We start from the raw sequence: 12,555 nt of genomic DNA, 5'->3' as shown, positions 1-12,555 counted from the left end.
ATTAACTGTCTGCACTGAAGAATGATACCAAAAGACTCATAAGCCAATGCAATACGTACTCAGGAAAGAGAGAGATGGACATGGATTTGACTTACAGAGGTCAGAAAAGCTTCTGGAAGGTCAGGTGTTATGCTGAACCTTCAAGGATAGGCAGGATGTATGTAGAAAAAGGGTAAGATATTCCACTCGACAGAGAATTGGCTTAGTGATATCTCTCTTGTCCTGGAATCTTGCATTTTTAGTTAAAGCTGGAAACATAACAAAACCTGTATAAATGGTGCCCCTTTGTTATATGATGAATTTATAACCAATGCAAGGATTCCATAAGATATGGGAGAAGATCAATTGATATCTCTTTCTATTCCAGTGGGGCCTGAAATTATGAGACAGGGAGAAATAGTCACTATTTCCCATAATTTTCTACTTTATGTCACGTGATACACAATTTTACAAATAAAAGCCGATGCATGCTTTTGCTGTCTCCAATTACATCATCAGATGAAATATTTAAATAAGTCTCAGATACTGGTTGTAACCCAGTAGAAAGATATTTAGATTTATAACCTGAATTTATTTTTCTTAAAACATGGTTCTCTGAGTTATTTTTATCAGAACTGACTTCAGCAAGTATTTGAAAAAATTGCTCTGTCCTTTCCTCTCAAAGAAAAGCAACTATAAATCAAGTAGCTCGGAAAACAAGAATACAGTGAATATGCATGTAGAAATTTTTTTTTTTGACCTATAGGTAGTTACTATATATTAGCCCTAACAAAATATAGTGAGTCTCTGGTTTTAATTTTTGAATAAGTAACTGTTGAATATGTATGCAGTTTGGTTCTAAGAATTACACACTGTGCTTTTAAAAACTACTGGGATGTTTCCTTGAATTCCTTGATGAACAAGAAAACATTAACTTTCTATTAAATGATGTACCTTTGAAAATCACTATGAATTTCCATGTAATATTCTGGAGGAAGACTGTAAAAAAAGCTTCAGAACACCTACCATATAATATCTACCTCCAAGTTATATTAATACTATATGGATTTTTCTCACTGAAAATAACTGAATAAACCCACTGTTTATAAATCGGTATCCACTAAAAAAAAGCCAAATACGTCTCTATGTATAAAACACAGCTGAAGGAGCTGCGTGGGTTTTCAGAGATGACTCTCATGTTCCATTAAAGTAGTGACTTGTGCAAAGTAGTGAACCAAAAATGGGACTTTTATGGCATCTCCAAAGAACTCAATCTGAGCACTTTATAGCCCCTGAACAACTTCATGGTGCTGACAGATCTCATTTGTTTTGACCATCCTCTTTCTGCTATTCTAGTTTATTGCTAGATATTCAAAAACTGCTTCTTTGTGATCAAAGAAATTATGGGACATTTTTACTTTCCACATACAGGTCATTCTGAGAGCCTGGCATTTCAAACAAGGAACTTTCTGGAGAGTCAAGGTTTTACACAGTTCTGTGCACCCTCATCGGGGCAGACCCAAATCAATCCCCATCCTGCTGGAGGTACTTGAAGGTAAAGTTGACAGATATCACTGCCCGTATATGTGAAATGTCATAATTTAAGATTATCACAGGAATGAAGCTTTCCGTTTCAGAAGCAGCAGCATGAGCCAATTTATATTTCAGGCTGCATTACGAGGTAAATACATCTGCAAAGACAATCTTCCCAGGAAACAGCTGCCCGAAAGACAGATTTTCCCTTGTATCCAGAGAAACCAAGTGTGTCAGCCCAAAGAACCTCCTAGAACAGGGTTACCCCCAGGCCTCTGCATCTCTATTTATATTGTACTGGGCTACATCTTATAAAATGTTATGAGAATCATTGGCAAGCATTTATACCAAATAAAAACTGGATATTCTAAGCTACTGTCACTAAAACTTTAGTTTTGTCAGACAGAAAACACCATGAATTAGTCCAAGCAAACTAAATATTAATGGAGAAAATGTTGTACAATATGTATTCCTAAGTATGAAACTAACTTGCATGAAATAAAATTGGTCAAAGCATCAATTTTGAAGAAATAAACTAATCTTAACTAACCTGTGATCAGAAGTCCTTCTTTGGAGATACTCACAAAAGAACATAAAGGTTGGAAAAGTGAATGAGGGAACTTTCTCAGGTGATGGTAATGTTCTCTATCTTACCAGGTACTGATTTACTTAAGTACGATCATTTGTCAAAGTTCAACTTAAGTAAGGATGTGTGATGAAAAACTATCAAGAAATATTGGCCGGGCGTGGTGGCTCACGCCTGTAATCCTAGCACTCTGGGAGGCTGAGGCGGGTGGATCGCTCGAGGTCAGGAGTTCGAGACCAGCCTGAGCAAGAGTGAGACCCCGTCTCTACTAAAAATAGAAAGAAATTATATGGACAATTAAAATATATATATACAAAAAATTAGCCAGGCATGGTGGTGCATGCCTGTAGTCCCAGCTACTCGGGAGGCTGAGGCAGTAGGATCGCTTAAGCCCAGGAGTTTGAGGTTGCTGTGAGTTAGACTGACGCCACGGCACTCACTCTAGCCCGGGCAACAGAGTGAGACTCTGTCTCAAAAAAAAAAAAAAAAAAAATATTGAACTCTAGTTAAGAATAAGCATGCTGAAGTATATGAACTGATGCTTGCAGCTTATTTTAAAATGCATCAAAAATTAAATGACCAGAGATTTATAAAAGGATGATGAGTCAGCAGAAAGGTGATAAATGAACTAAAGTGTTAATGGTAGAATCGAGGTGCTGAATACTGTTCACCGTAAAACTCTTTCAAATTACGATGTGTTTGACATTTTCATAAACAGTGCTGGGGAAAAAAATATAATGTGAAAGGAATCACTGAAGAGTTTGGAGTATCACACCACCACCCCGCTGCCCACCTCCTTGCCTTCCTTCAAGAGTTCACATAGTATCCAGGACCCTGGCAGAACACTTAAGTTGCAAACTCCAGGCACGAATCCAACAAGCTGAGACTTGGAGGTTTAAAAAAAAAAAAAAAAAAAAAAAATCAACTGCCTGAAACTGGTTGATTACATTGGAAAATTGTGTGTTAAGTGAGAGGAAAGACATAGCTCCCCACAGATAAAGTTTCTATATTTAAATTCACCAGGAGCTGAAATGGGGCACCTGCAAGCCAGGCAGGGAGGAAGCTGCCATAGAAGACTCAGGTACAGGACACAAATTAAACACAGAAAGGCTCCTGATGGGTGGGAAGTGACGGGAGACGGGAGGAGAGGATGAGCCCTTGGTGGCGGTGGCAATGGCAGAGGGGGTCTTGTGCTGAAAGGTTAAGAGGCGGGACTGCCAAGGGTAAGGAGCACTGTAAAACACGGTTACGGAAGCTCATCAGAGGTTACAATCCCACACACTCCTTCCAGAGGAAACTTACATCAGCCAGGAAGGGGCCTGTGTCTACAGCTAGTCAATGCACCTCCATCACGTTCTCAGTCATGTGCTTTGAGTACTGACTGCCTGGTATGGATAGACAATGTCCACTATATGAAAAACAATGGTCTGAGCAGTTATTTGGTATCTGATGGCGTAGCTCCTTGCTAGTCAAAACGCCATCCCTGAACCAGAAGCACCAGCAGCACCAGCAGCACCTGGGGACTTGTTAGCAAGGCAGAATCTCAGGCCTCACCCACACCTGCTGTGGTAGAATATGCAGTTAACAAAATCACGAATGAGTCACATACATATTCGAGTGTGAGCAGCAGTGGAGTGGCCTGGCTACAAGCCTGTAGACAAGAGGTTCAATAACTTAAGTCTTCTAATAGCAGCTTCATCAATAACTTTATCTTCAGACAGGACAGGTAAACAGGTAAGCAACGTTAAGCCTTGCACGCCTTGTCTCCCGGAAGCACCTTCCCCTGACAACTGCTTCTGTCCTAGCCTCCACCTGTGTAAGGAACTCAGCCCTGAAGCCCCTGGTGAGTCTATAAAAATAAAACACAGTTGAACTTGTTTTGAACATTCTGGCAAGTTTCATATTCCCTAATGTGTCTGAAAATATTCTGTATCTCTTTGGAGTGAGGATTTCATTAAACAGCATGGGATTGCTGTTTAATGTAAAAAGTGTAAAATGTTTTTCCTAACAGGTGACTACCAAAGGAGTTCTCAGGCCACTGTCCCTGTTTCGGGCTATGAGGAACACTGTCCCTGTTCCCTGTAACAGCTGCAAAAGTTCTTCACTCACCCTTAAAAATAGCCACGGAATGTTGCAAATATTCATGTATACATCTAAAATTTATTTTAGTGATGTTTTATTGACTTCAGTCGTCATAATTAAGACTGTTTTATGCTCAAGTAACTGTCATGGTTCACACAAAGCTAAAGCTTTTACCTTTTCTTTCAAAATTACATGTTTTAAAAGACATTCCTAACTGAAAAAATAAAAGTATGCAAATGTAAAATATTTTCTAAAGCCATTTGAAACCAATTATTCTGTACTCACTGCAAGTTTCATATACCAGCATCACTTTTTTGTCCATGAATATGTGCAGTATTATATGAAAAATGGTTTTTAGAAACATGGTTACCAAATACACAGACTTCCTAAATTATTAACTTTCACTCCCTTATTTCAGGAAGGAATTTTACATATTGGCTGATCAACTTTCCAAGATAAGAAATAAGTACATTTCCAAGACAATAACTACAAAGTATTATTTTCATTCTCATTCACTTAGGAAAAGAGATGTTTTAAAAATAATTTGTCTATCATAATATAATTGAACAAAAAAGTGGCAATGAAAACAAAATCTTGAAATATGTCCTATACTTTCACCACTAATTATGAAAAACAAAAATGAATCAGCTTTTTGCAATAATTCATGTATGATGGAAAAATGTTTAATATCATCTGTGCTTCACTGCATTATATTTAAGAATTCATAGGAAGTGTTATAAAGAGACTGCTTAGTTTTTTAAATCTTATTTTTTAGAGCAGTTTTATATTCACAGAAAAATTGAGCAGAAGGTACAGAGATTTCCCATATACCCCTACCCTCACACACAGCTAATTTTTAAAATATGGAAAGTGCTAAATGACATATACCAAAAAACCCTACCGGCCAAGCACATCATACATAAAAATGTCATATTGAAAAATCTATTTGAGTTACAGTTAGGTTTAGGGAAATTTTATAACAAGATACTTTAAAATAAATCTGTATGTCATTAATGCCAAAGTTACCATAAAATTATAGTATCTAATATACTTTGTTGGCTTAATTTTGTCTTAAATTTCTCTCTTTGAAGAAAATCTAAAGAAAAAAGTCAACAATCAATAAATATAACAGTCTTCATAAAAAGATTTGGATGGTTCAAGCAATTTAAAGACAGAGAAGTATTTTCTTTTCTACCACTACATACAGCTATACCTGCTTCCCTTCAAAGACCATGAAAATAAAACTGTGATAGCCCTTCTACAAGCTATAGAAATTGTAAACTTATGAAGACTGCTCCCCTCTGTAAATCTTAATTTTTACTCATAAAGTCATTTTTCAGTATGTTTTCTTACCTGAAAAGGAGTCAGCAGGGTTTAAACTTCCCCCAGCTAGGCTCTTGAGAGCACGCCTGAGGCAGGTGGAGAACTTCAGGGACAATCACTGTTCTTGGATAAGCTCACTCCTTCCAGAAGGAGAGGAGGCAAGAGACTCAGGATGAACAAGCCCACACAGCCGGCAACTGTAACACTGGTCCTCTCACGCAAAGTCCCACCCCTCAGCCACGAAGTGAGAGGCTGGGCAAACAGTGCTCACAGCCACAACAAAATATCCAGACAGAGTAGCCGAGGGACACCCTCTCCACTATTCTAAGCAGAACAACAAATATAGCAAATGTTTTTAACAGGCATATTGCCGAGTAACACTGCCCGGGAATGAGTAAGAGGCCCCAAACATAACAAGGAGCGCCACCTGATCAGAGGTTGAGCGTTTATAACAGGAAAAGCAAAATTGGAAACCTACACCTGAACTCCTGCTTAAAACAAATCTTTAGTTTTTCTATACGGAAGGCTACCAAAAAAATTCAAGATAGCAACCTAAAGGAAAGCACAACTGATTGCCCATAATTCAGGAAATGTAAGGACTTGGTTATAAACTGTTTAAGAATCTTTGTTTCAACCTCTCCAATCTGGCTGCCACCTTTTGCCTATCTTTCCTCCTTTATGATACCTTTAGAGTTCAAGAAGGGAAATAAAACTTTTTAAACTTTTAAGTTACAAATGACATTGATACAAAGAAAAATAAATAAGAACTAATGTCTAAAGTGAGGTCTGGAGATTATCTCCCTTGCATAGTAAAATGTTGACTTTTGTCCTATAAATATATCTCAAGAGGTTTTAATTCTACATCAAATTAACATGCTACCCCCCCACACACACACACACGTGTCCAGGTTTACCCACACACGAGTGATAGCATTACAACAAAAAATTCAGCGTTTCCCAAAAGTTGCCAGAGAATAAAATGTCCTGCAAAACAAGGTTCCAGGGTGAAGTTATAGGATGGTCACCCTACACAAATGTAAATGGAATTCTAAACCATAGGATTTCTCTAAGTTCTTAATATGTCCATATTCATCAAGAATCTATTAAAAGAGATTTTATGCTTTGTCTCCCACACTTACTTAATCACGGGACCCTGTAGCTGAGGGACATCCAGAGTGAACTGTATCTTGTGAGACAGATTTGGGAAATGCTAATAGCTCAAGATTCCATTTGCCAAATTTAATCCACCAACCTGACGTTGTGACAAGTTTTCAAAGCACTTTAAAAAGTCGTTAAATTATCAGGTCCCCCACCATCTGTCCCAACTTGCACCAAGGTCTCTAAAATTACAGTGTGATCAATTTCTAGACCTCTCAATATTATAAAGCTAAACTGTTTTTCCAAATGGAAGCATGTAGATATTTAATGGCTATCTACTATATTCCTGACATTACATTAGGAAATACGAGAGAGAGCACGGTGTCAACCCTTAAGATGCTGGACATTTTGTTCTGAACCTCTACAGTTGCTAGAGTGGACATGCAGCTGTACTGTGGTTATCCATTTTTCACCAAGTTCTAAAGGTCAGACTCACAAGATGACTATTCAGCCAATGTATCCTACAGAGTGGGCACCTGATCCAGAATACTGGCACCTGAGCCAGAATACTGACACCAGGCCAGGAGTAACCATCAAAAACACCACCCAAATTAGATAGAAATGGCATCCATGTGTGCACATTTCAACCACTTCTACACAGGTAGACTCAAGAGGAAGAAAACAAGTCATGGCACGTCCAGCAAACCACGTGTAAAACCTGACTCCCACCTCAAACACTTCCATTTGTCTCAAGTCCCAGAGACTTAAGACAGTCTCTGCAGTCCCCAAACATCCCCAGCAATCCCTAGACAGTCTACCATCCTCACTTGTACTGAAAACTGAGTCTTTAGGATAGAACCACCAGAACAGACGGGTGGTTCTCAGTTACTCCTACACCCACATCATCCACCTGAGAGTACTCCAGAACAAACTACACCACACAAGGTATTTTTCCCAATCACGTCCCTTAAAGATTGAAATCTTTCTAAAATGAGTGATGCTCTTCTAATGTTTCTAATAAGAAAATATTTAATTTTAAAATGTCTTTAGTTCATAAATATAGATTCTAATCAATAAGTAGAATCAAAAATAAATATTCTATTGAAGATACCACTATCACATGTTGAGAAAATGTTTTACTTAAAAAATGATTCAGAAAACATAAAATGATTTAATGTTCGGCAAGCCACTTAATTTCCCTGAACCCTAGTTTCTTCATCTGTAAAACAGCAATAAAAATCACTTCCCTCACAAGGGAAAATCAAACAAGAAAAATACAAACTCCAAAGCTTGGGGCGAATATATATCATAATACATATCAATATATATCATAATACTGTGATATCTTGACGAGATTGTCTTTCAGCCACTATTTACTGAGAGCCTGTCATGTGACAAAAAACAGAGAAAACACAGTCACTGTTTAATACGAAGAAGATGTAGCTGTGCCTCATTATAATAAATGGATACAGTCTGGGATGTCTTAAAAATTAATTGTGAAACTAACACAAGTTTATTGAAAAAATTCAGATGACAAAAGGCATAAAATTAAAAGTAAAAACTTCTTCCATCTTTCATACTAATTATAACCACTGCTGAGTTTTAGGTTATATTTGCCTATAATCGCTTTGTTTTAGATGACTCATTCAAAATATAGTCTCCTTCTCATAAATGAGTTTATCCCATTTATATTATGGTTTCTAATAACCAGGTGGTTCATCTTAATTCTGTTATTTCATTTTGTTACAGTTCCTGAGTTGATATTTTATTTTCTTCCGGTTTTGGCAACATAATTCATCTAAATATGATATGGAAGCCAAAAAATTATGGTATACAAAATGTAGTGAAAATGTTATAAATCTTAATATAAAAAATAAGTAACATAAGAGATTGGAGAGGATTAGAAAAAGTACGAAGGTGCTGTTTTTTAAATTTTTCATATATAGGAGTCAGTAGATACTATCTAAAGCTAATAGATCTATAAATATAAGATTTTATTATATTATTCACATTTACAATAATTTATTACCCCAGCTTTTTAGACCAGTGTATAAAAAATATAAAAATATTTACTGATAACAAGAAAATGCTCTTAGGCTTTTTTTATTAGTTGGTGTAAATGGCTCCATATATTTGACACTGCACTTCCACAAAGATGCACTGGTATTACTGAAGTTAAATACTATTGGACCAGAAAACATGAATGAAGGTTTTGTTTCCAGAGTAAATACCAGTCTTTTCAATTCCCTTTAATATACTTACATAGCGTCTCTTCCCCTAGTAACTTTAAATGGTATATTGAATCTATTTTTTGACTCTCATTATCAGGGAATTTAAGAAATTATCAGCATATTCATTCAACTGTGACATGACAAACAAGAAAACTTTTCAGATACAGGCAGATCTCTGCCTCCTCCTCTTCTCCTTCCTCTTCCCCAAAACCCCAACACACACAAAAATCACCACGCTTCTTGCTTCCTTTTTCCCCAAAAGTCTATGGATTAAAGACCAAAACAGTTGTTTAATAGTGCCCTTGATCCTTTCAACCTTGCAAAAGATTGATTTAAAAGCTGACAACCTGGTATATTCAGGGTAAAGTCAAATCATTGTTGCAGACAACAAAGGACAAATTAACAGAGAACAATATTTTACAGCATGGTAATGACATTCTAATAAACACTGCCAGTTCAGTCTGCCTGGATCATCCACCTAATGAATCATGAAACAAAACAATTTGACAAAAAGAAAAAAGAACACGCTGAAGAAACAAAAAATTAAATATCTTATGAACTAGTATGCTCATCAATGTTCCTCTAACTCTTCATATTGGTTGCATCAAATGCCTTTTATTGTATCACTGATTATCAGTGTTAATGTATCCTATCAATATTATCAGTACTGGATTGTATTAATAATTACCAATAAAAAATGAAAAACGGTAAAGTTAGAACAGAATTCATAGAATAAAAATGCTTCCTAAGTTTGTCTAAGTATTTTATTCTACTAAAAAAATATATACAAAGCCCAATATAACCAATGCTGCATATTATTCAGAAAACAGAACTTCATTTTTGTCTCATTTAGCATCAATAAAATTTATTTCACAGACTCTGATTCATGAACAGGCAATGTTTTGTGCTGCAAGTCAAACTTTCCTATGATTTCCATTCAGACATCAGTAATCAGCGCTCCCGATTTGTAAAGTAAGCCGGACAGCATAACATAGTACTTAAGAGCATCAGACTGGAATCAGACATACCTGGGTCAGCATCGCAGCTAGGTGATCTTGAACAAGTTACTTAGACTCTCTACATTCAGTTTCCTCATCTCTAAAATCACAACAAAAACACCCACCTCACAGGATTACTGAAAATATTAAACTAAGAAAATCTATGTAAAGCACTTAACACATGATCTGGTGCACAGTAAGCACTCAATAAACTGGGATAATAACTTACTGTCATTATCAAGTATTATCGCTGTTGCACCCTATGCCATTCGGTGAGTTCACTGGTGGTGTCTAATCACAGCAGTTTAGACCAGAGCTTCTCGAATTTTCATGGGCACATGGATCACCTGGGGATGTTGTTAAAAACGCCCACTGTGATTCCCGAGGCTTGCTGTGAGGGCTGAGGCTCTGCACGTCTAACAGGCTCCCAGCTGATGCTAATGCTGCTGGTCTAAGAACCACACTTGGAATATCGAGAATCTGAACCACCTGGACACTATCCATCATTCCCATCATCACCTCCCCAACTCATACAGGTGCCCACGTGTACTCGCTAAAATTCAAAACATTTGAGTTCACAATCCAACATTATCTTCCCTATAAAATGAGAACTCTCCCTTTAAAAATGGTAAAAACTATGAACCACTCAAGATCACTGCTAAATACAAAATACAGTTCTAAGAAAGGTAAGGAATATGCTTAACCTGTGGAAAGAACTTAGGTTTTTGAATCAAATTGGCCTGGGTTCAAACCCTAGCCTCATTAGGTCCTAGATGTTTATTATGGCTTTGGATTAATTACAAACCTTACAAACTTCAGTTTCCTTATTTGTAAAATGAGGATAATAGTAGCTATCTTAAAAAAATTTAGATATCTCAAACAACAGCTGTCTCAAAAATAATTAACATTTATCTGTCTATCCGGCAGCCTGACACAGAATAGGTGCTGCAAAGACGTCAGCTGCCTCTCCGCTTCGGACCTCACTGTTTTGATCCCTTGGCTAATGTAGCGCTGGCTGGCTTGCTTTCTGCTTTCACTTAACTTCGAGGCCCTTCTTCTCTCTAGCAAACTATCTGCACAATTGCCACTACTGAAAGTCCTTTTCATATTATTTCAAGCCACCAGCATCAGTCATTTCCCCAGAGAAAGAACCTTGTTTCCTCGCATGTTCTGCTAATCCTTCTGCCTGGAGTCTGGAAGGAAACTGTTTTCCACATGGCTTCTCTCTTTTCTAAACCCACAGGCTCTGTCTTCTCACAGAGATACACAAATGAAAGTGGCAGAAGCCGTCTCCATCTTTTGTCTCTGTCTATAAAAGAGTCTGCAACTATCTTTTTCATTATGGGAAACCAGCCATGCACGCCAACATAACTCTTTGTTGTTCTTTTTTAGTTGCAAAAACTGAAATTGATTCTATTTCTTAAGGAAGCTATAAAATGTACACACATATACATTTTGTTGTGGTTTCCTGTTACCAAGCAAAAATTATAAAATGCCAAAAAAATCAGTTGCCCAATATAACTCTGTGCTCTCATTTATTCAACACATATTTACTAAGTACCTGCCATGCCCAGCGCTAGGTCAGGCACCAGGTGTACATGGGTGACTAAACAGACATGGTCCGTGCCCTTGAGGATCTAACTATCCCAACCTTCTGTAACCTTATTCCCAAATCCAGGACACATTTCCAGCTAGTTCCAGTTCCCAAAATCTAGCCGAGGCCAGGGTAGGACAACTCAAAGCTGCATCTAAACAAGCCACAGCAAAACTGTTAGAGACTTACCCTGATCGCAATTCTCTGCCAATCAGATGAAATGCATCATGGCACCACCAGATGAAACCTGTAAACAGAGGTGGTCTCAATTATGCCACCAAACAGTGGTGGAGCCAGCTCACCATGCCGTCCTGGCTAGAATGGCGCATAGCCTCCTGGAGACACAGGTCCTGTGGCAGCTTTAGTGTGGAGAGACATCCCACTTGTCTTCCTGCAACACACCTACCTCTTCTCCCTGACCATGGGCAACTACACAGGCCTAAAATCTGCCAGAAGCTTTCTGAAGTTCACCAGCACATGGAACAGTAGATGGCTATAATAACTTCACTAGCCATGCAAGCCATGTTTAATATCTTTCTACCTATTTGCAACTACAATATTCATGTTTAATATTAACATTATAATATTTAAAAATAGATACCAAGCAAGATGAAGCCAGTTTCATTCACCATCTTTAAGTCTGTTAAAACTTGTCTAGCCAGGTCTCTCCATTCCTAAGCTCACCGGGTATAGAGCAGCCATTGAGAACAGAATCATCTTGATTAAGAATTTATATAATGTAAAAGGCATCAGAAAAATGTAATCAGAATACAGGAAAATATATGATCAGATAATCAGTAAAACCTTCAGATGCAGATTAACTTATTGTTCACAATGATGAGTCTTAATTGTGTCCATGAATTGCTTTTACAGAGGCCTAGGAATTAGGAGGAAGATCCCTTTTATCACACAAAAACACGTTAAATCTCATTTCTTTTAAACTGAAAGACGAAAAGATACCTTTTGCTTTTTGTACCATAATAAATATATAATAACCCTATATTTACCATGGATATCATACACACACACACACACACACACACACACAGAATATGATAATCTTATCAACAAAGAAAGGGACATAGTCCCAATAATCTCCAACATGTATTCAAAGAGCTTAAAGTTCTTTGA

This window comes from Eulemur rufifrons, chromosome 20, assembly GCF_041146395.1.
Source record: "Eulemur rufifrons isolate Redbay chromosome 20, OSU_ERuf_1, whole genome shotgun sequence".
Taxonomy (NCBI): domain Eukaryota; kingdom Metazoa; phylum Chordata; class Mammalia; order Primates; family Lemuridae; genus Eulemur; species Eulemur rufifrons.
The sequence above is the reverse complement of the archived record's forward strand: the minus strand, read 5'-3'. Positions refer to the sequence as shown.